This window comes from Trichechus manatus, unplaced genomic scaffold, assembly GCF_000243295.1.
Source record: "Trichechus manatus latirostris isolate Lorelei unplaced genomic scaffold, TriManLat1.0 scaffold00281, whole genome shotgun sequence".
In the NCBI taxonomy this organism is placed as follows: Eukaryota; Metazoa; Chordata; class Mammalia; order Sirenia; family Trichechidae; genus Trichechus; species Trichechus manatus.
The window spans coordinates 39,727-45,726 of NW_004444217.1; positions in this window are offsets into that span (position 1 = coordinate 39,727).

The window sequence follows — 6,000 nt, forward strand, 5'->3', positions numbered from 1 at the left end:
AAATAAAAACCCTCACAACTGGACCAATAAGCAACATCATGACAAACAGTGAAAATACTGAAGTTATCAATGATTTCATTTTACTTGAATCCACAATCAGTGCCCACGGAAGCTGCAGTCAAGAAATCAAAAGACACACTGCATTGAGCAAACCTGCTGCAAAAGACCTCTTTAAAGTGTTAAAAAGCAAAGATGTCACTTTGAGGACTAAGGTGAGCTTGACCCAAGCCACGGTATTTTCAATTGCCTCATATGCATGCGAAAGCTGGAGAATGAATAAGGAAGACCAAAACGAATCGATGCCTTTGAATTATGGCATTGGCAAAGAATACTATGGACTGCCAAAAGAATGAACAAGTCTGTCTTGGAAGAAGTACAGCCAGAATGCTCCTTAGAAGCAAGGATAGTGAGACTTAGTCTCTTGTATTTAGGACATGTTATCAGGAGAGACCAGTCCCTGGAGAACGACATCATGCTTGGTAAAGCAGAGGATCGGTGAAAAAGACGAAGACCCTCAACGAGACGGATTGACACAGTGGCTGCAACAATGGGCTCAAACATAGCAACAATTGTGAGGATGGTGCGGGGGACTGGGCAGTGTTTTGTTCTGTAGTACACAGCATTGTTGTGAGTTGGAACCAACTCAATGAAACTTAATATATTTCTATTGAGTTGTCCATCTTTTTCTCAATGAATTGCCTTTCGTTATATACTGTGTATATGAGCCTTTGTGTATCAAACGTGGTAAAATTCTTTTCCCACTCTACGGTCTGTCATTTCATTGTCATGATATCTTTCAAACAGAAGTTCTTAATTTTAATGTCATCCAATATAGCAAATATTTGTTTTATTCTTACTGTGTTTTGTACCCAGTTTAAGAAATCTTATCTACTACAGAGACATGAAGATATTTGCTGATGTATTCATGTACATTGTTTGTTGTGTTATCTTTCAGATTTAGATCTACAATCCACCTGGACTTCAAGTTTATTACAATGTGAGGAAGAGTTTAGGATTTTTTTTTCCCAAACACATATCCAAATGACCCAAAAAATTATTGAAAAGACAATTGTCTGAGCAGTATCATTTTTTCCATAAATTTTTCAAACTATACATCTATATGAGGGTCTGTTTCTGGAGTTTAATTATTTTCCATTAGTCTACTTATCTATACTTTAGTCAACACTATACTTCCTTAATTTCTGTGTTAACTATATAGCTTTATGATGGGTCTCGATAGCTTATAATGTAAGTCCTTGAACTTTGTTCTTCCTTTGCAATCTACTCTGCCTTTCTAATAAAGTTTAGAATCTGCTTGTCAGTTAACATACGCACGCGCACACGCATACACACACAAAGAGAAAGAGCGAAAAAGCAAGTGAGCTGGCATTTTTATTATAATTAAATTGAATCTCCAGATCAATTTGTAGAGAACTAATTATAACAACATTGAGTCTTCCAAACTGTGAACCCGGGTTTACTTGAAGTCTTCTCTAACATCTTTCAATTGTGTTTTATAGTTTTCTGTGCACTCTATTTCTTAGATTTTTTCCTAAGTATTCAACAGTTTTCAATGTTATTCTAAATAATATCTTTTACATTTGTTTTTAACAATCGGTTGTTGGCATATAGAAAATAAATTGATGTTTGCATACACATCTTAACTCCACTGACCTTGCTAAACTGACATACTAATTTTTAAGATTTCTCATTTTGTCTTGGATTTTCTATATATATATTTTCACATTGTCTGAGATTTACAGATTTATATTTTTTCTAATCTTTATACATTTCTGATCACTTCCTTGTTTTAATTTACTGGCTAGGTCTTCCACTACAATGTTGAATAAAAGGAGTAATAGTGGATATCCTTTTCTCATTCTTGATTTTAGAGAAAACTATTTAATGTGATAAATTGCAATGATTTATTTTCAAATATTAAATCAATCTTGTATTCATAAATTATATTCAAACTGGTAATGGTAGAATGCTAGTTTGTGAATATTTTAAAAATATTTTTTGTCTGTCCTTATGAGTAAGATTGGCCCATAGTTTGTTTTCCTCTTATATGGGACAGAGGTTATGTTTTTCTATTGAAAGTTTTGCCTCATTTTCCACTCCTTGCAAGAAATTTCATAAGATTGCATTTATTTTTTAATATTTAGTAGAAATCACTGAAAAAGTCATGCACCTAGTTTTTTTCATGGGATTGTGTTTTATCAGAGAGTCAGTTTTGTAATCCTTACAGGACTATTCATATTTTTTATTTCTCTTTCTGTCAGTTTGGCAGATTTTTTTCCCTAGACATTTGGTCTTTTCATCAAACTTTGTGAACATATTGACATAAATTTGTTGTTAATATTCTGTTACTAGTAAGTGAACATATTCTGCATGATTTCAATCTTTTGAAATAGGTTGACATTCCCTTTATGGTTTAGTACATTCTCATTTTTCATAAATATTAATTGTATACTTAATAAGATTGTATATTCAGCAATTGTTGGATGTAGTTTATTATAAATGTTAAGTCAAATTGGCATTAATCTTGTGCACAAATCTTCTATATTCTAATAATTTTTATTAATTGCTGTTAAATCCATACATTGTATTTTTAATTGCTGTTTGTATTTTTAATTTTTATAAATGTCCCTAAATTCTTTTGTAGAGTTTCTAGTTTTTTATCAAAGTTATTCATACTTTCTTATACTTCTTGGAACATATTCACTGTAGTTATTTTAAACCGTGTTTATAACCAAACTCCATTATCTATCTTATCTGGTTGCCTGCTTGGGATTCCTTTTACTGAGAGACGATTGGCACATTTGTTATAATTGATAAACCAATACTGATACATTAGTATTGATTACAGTCCTGCCCTCACATTTTTATAACATGTCTCTCTCTCATTTTATGTCCCACAATTGAACTTTTCTAGGTTGACAGACTGTGATAATGTTCCTTCCCTATACGAGAACCCTTGCTCTCTCTCAAATACGCACACACACGCAAACACACTCAAAGGGAGTGGTCTATCCAAAAACGTGCAACAAGATAATCAAACATAACTCTCTATCAGTCTATGTCCCAAAGTTTGAATTTGTCCATCTTAAATAATTTTAAGTGGAGATATTAGTAGGTTAGGCTGAACTCTGGTTAGTCCCATTCTTTATCTGTCTCTTCCTATCACATGTTGAACAAACATGAGGCCAATATCACCATAATAAATATGACATGAGCATAAAAGTACCTATATCAGAGGGTTTTATGAGGTAATATATGGATAATATCACAAATTCTATTTGTTTTTGGTTGATGTTATTTAATGATGAGGAAAACAATAGTGCCTTAACAAAAGAGTTAATAAATTACTCACATCTCCCTCCTCAACCATGAAAAATTTTATTAACCTAATCATCTCCTAGGTGTGAATTTTAAGCTTTATTCTAATTGTGAAATTAGTGATTTTGCTTCCTATTATTAAAGATTTTCAGCTCATAGGAAAATAATTTTGCTCAAACATAGTGTTTTATTGTGATGTAGCTTCTCACACTCATTCTTTAAGCCACTTTATTCTAAGGGCTAATCTCTTACCAGAGAGGAAATTTTTTTTAAGTCGAAATTAAATGAAAATTAACTGAAAAGAAAAGACAACTTTAGAATACAATTGTGCCTCTTTCTACAATAATCCTACACTCAGGGGACCCCATTTTATCCTTGAGGAGAGGGAGTTCTCATAGGGAGGAGCTCTTGCCAATAACAATCCATATTTAGAAGGTCAAATGATAACTTGAGAGAGTGGAGGTGCATGGGGAAGGGCAGGACAGACACAAGTCCAGTCAAAATTCTTCTACTCTAGACAAATCAAAGAGTCAAGAGAGAGACTGGCCAATGATGGTCCAGAAATACATAGGTATAGGGGTCAAAATGTTACGGGGTTTAGGAGTTCATTAGCTTTTATAATTTGCTAGTCATTACTCTCCCTCAGGGCTATATGATGAACACCATTCTGTGCTTAAATGTGTCGCAACAATTACCGTTTACTGGTCAATTACAGGGAAGCAAACAATAAACATTCTCCAGAATTAGATTCAGCATGCTTGGTTTATAATACACCTACCTACTCCTCACTTATCAACGTAGTTAGGTTTCGAAGACCCGGTTGTTCTGTGAACATTGGAGTTACGCATAAGTGGAGTATGACCAAATCAGATCACAAAATGGAGGATGACTACATCATTACATAACAGCCAAATTACATCATTACTTAACTACCAAACCACTGAGAATCCTGTCCCAGCCAACCTGACCCATAACCTTAACTATCACAGTCAGCGTTATTCTCACCTCGTACCTCAGCGTTTGTCACTGCCAGATATACGTTGTTAATGCTCAAAATAGGAGGATAGAAGATTTTTACTACTGTAAATGCAAACTGTCAGATAACAAAACAGTGAATAAATGGAGTGGGTGGATACAATATGTAGCAATCACAACAGGAATCTCATTTTCTTTAATTCTGGTATATTCCCGCACATGCCTTGATTTTGTTTTGCAAGTAATTTCACCAAGTATCAAATCATCAGGCACCTCTGAAGCTGTGGCAAGAGATTATTGTCCAGATGACAACATTTTTCTCATAATAATAACCTAAAAATTGATGTTATTTGTATATCCAGTCAACTACAACTCTATGGCTAACATCTATAACATAAAATAAACATACAATGTTTCAGAAATTATAACTACCTCATCATATATACTTGGTTTAATTAAGGATACCCTTTGCCCTCGAGTTGATTCTGACTCATAGTGACCCTACAGGATAGAACAGAACCGCCCCATGGAGTTTCCTAGGTTATAATCCTTATGGGAGCAGACTGCGACATCTTTCTCCCACGGAGCGACTGGTGTGTTCTAACCTCCGACGTTCCGCATAGGAGGCAAGCACTTAACCACTGCACCACCAGCGCTCCTTTAATTAAGGATTATCTACCTCCAAATTAAAAATGTTGTACGCTTAAAATATAAGTCATATAACTAAATAGTTCTACAGTTTTAAAAAGAACAAAATTACATATTTTAAACAATGGGAATTAGAAAGCTGTAATAACTTTTTTTTTAAATTGACCTTAAATTACGTAAGAGATTTAAAACAATGCCCAATCAATCCCAATAGACACAATAGAAGGATGGAGATTGACTAAATTTACTCTCACAATAATTAACATGACAATTTAGCTCTCTCAGACAATGAGAATATTATTTTCTGTCATTTCTTAGAACTAATAAAGTCAGCTTTTTAATACATATATAACTTACAGACAATCTTTTGTAAAAAGAGAAAAATATATTTTTAAAAGGGAAAAAACAACTTGCTTAATAACTGATTTTTTTGTCACTTTGGTTTAGACTACCAAAACAGATGTATGCAAGTCCTCTTAAAACCAAAAACCCATTGCTATCAAGTAGATTCTGACTCATAGCAACCTTATAGAACAGAGTAGAACTGCCCCATAGGGTTTCCAAGGAGTGACTGGTGGATTCGAACTGCCAACCTTTTGTTTAGCAATCATAGATCTTATTCACTACACTACCAGGGCTCCTAAGTCCCCTTAGTCCCTGTATATCCTGGATAAAAACTTGCAAGTCCATAAATCCAAAACCAAGATAATAAACAGTTGCCTCAATTATTAATTAACCATATTAAAATTTTAGAATATCCTAGGAAATTTCAGTTGAGAAAGAAACTAAAATCTTTATTCCCTTTAAACCCATTGAGATTAAATAATTTTAATTATATCGATAATATATCTTTGGCATTAGCACAAGAGCATATTAGAATGTTCCTTCTTTACCAAATACTTTCTTAAAATCATACGTATAGGGACTCCGGCAAGATGGCGGTCTAGGCAGAAGCACCACGCCGTCCCTCCACAACAAAGATCCGAAAAACTAAGCCAAACAGAGAATCAACAATCCTGAAACCCTAGAACATCAAAT